Source organism: Cyprinodon variegatus, unplaced genomic scaffold (assembly GCF_000732505.1).
Source record: "Cyprinodon variegatus isolate N-32 unplaced genomic scaffold, C_variegatus-1.0 Scaffold555, whole genome shotgun sequence".
NCBI lineage: Eukaryota > Metazoa > Chordata > Actinopteri > Cyprinodontiformes > Cyprinodontidae > Cyprinodon > Cyprinodon variegatus.
Genome location: NW_015151008.1, coordinates 126,520 through 127,926, shown reverse-complemented (window position 1 = coordinate 127,926; position 1,407 = coordinate 126,520). Strand labels below are relative to the sequence as shown.

At 44.9% G+C, this 1,407-nt stretch overlaps 1 protein-coding gene across 1 annotated transcript in view; it reads right to left on the bottom strand.

Moving 5' to 3' along the window:
- The window catches only part of parp4 (poly(ADP-ribose) polymerase family member 4), a 44,223-nt gene that overhangs the window by 26,137 nt on the left and 16,679 nt on the right, over positions 1 to 1,407 (bottom strand). The gene's annotated exons all lie outside the window — the stretch shown is intronic.

Here is a 1,407-nt window from a genome sequence, read left to right as displayed (position 1 = left end):
CTAACCAGTATTTTCGCCCCTTCCCAAAATTACTTCAACGGAAGGTTTCCAGATGGATATGCGGAGCAAATCCATCTGGCCGAGTCAGGTTAGAGTCCATTCCTCCTTTAGGAAAAGTCAGAACGGGTCCAGATTGGGACTAGGAATGTTTCTACAAAGTAAACATTTTTTTTATCCAGTTTAAACATTTAGTCCAGAAATGTTTGCTGTATTCAAACCGAACATTCAAAAAAGATTTGAGCATCAGAAATATGTCCACCACCTCATTGTGGCCCGTCATAAAATGTAGGTTTAAAACATTTTTAAGTGAGAAAGTTTACCTCAGACATTGTCCCTCAAGTGGGTTCATCAGGATTATGATCCTACTTTTAAATATCCTGCGGTCGTTCTGAGAGGCAGACCACCCCATACCAGTGGGCGCCAGCACTGGGAGGAGCCCCAGTAACAGCTCCCTCAATCACTCAGGAATTTCCCACTGCTGTTCATAGCAGCAGGAAGTTAAAAAAGGTAACATTCAGGTGGCGTTACTCAGTCACGTGACACCCAGGACTCCTCTTCCTTAGATGGCGAAACAAACCACCCGTACATAGAACGCCATCAGCTGCTATTGCAGTTTTACTCCATGTTATCTTGAAAACACCAACAAAACATGGCAAAGAGGTGCTCAGCATTTTGGTGCACCAACCAATGGGAAGAAAGGATAGCATCTTGTTTATCGCTTCCATTAGGACCCAGAAGGCGAGCAGGATGGGTGGCTGCCATGAAGAGACAGACCGCGAACCAGCTACGACTAGCAGAATCTACTTTGATCACTCCTTCAACAGTTAGTTGTAGTGATGAGTTCATGAGGCACCATGAAGCGTTTCGACTCATTTGCAAAATGTCCTGATACTGTGTGACTGAATACTGACACCTGCTGGACATTTGAAATCACTACATACAGCCTCTGACAGACTAAAGCCCGGCGTACACTGTGGGATATTTCCAATCGTCGCACGCAGCCACAGCTAAAACTTTACGAGGAAACCTCAGGGTTTAAAGGTTCACAGCTCACGATGTTTGTTCTCACACTGTGTAACCCGATGCTCTGATGCGATCTACCTGCTCACACTGCATGTCTAAAAACCTCAACGCTGTTGAGTCCGACATAGAACAACATAGACTGCTGTCATTGCCTCAGCAGCGCGGTCAGCGACAACTGGTCCTCATTATGATGGTGAATTAGGAAAAAATGGTCCTTACTCTGACCACTCGGCTGGATTACTGTAATGCACTTTATGTGGGGATTGCTGGGTCCTCAATTGCTCGTCTTCAACTGGTTCAAAATGCTGCTGCACGTCTTTCAGAGATGGCAAAAGTACTCACTTTCCCTACTTGAGTAAAAGTACAGATACTTGTGTTAAAAAA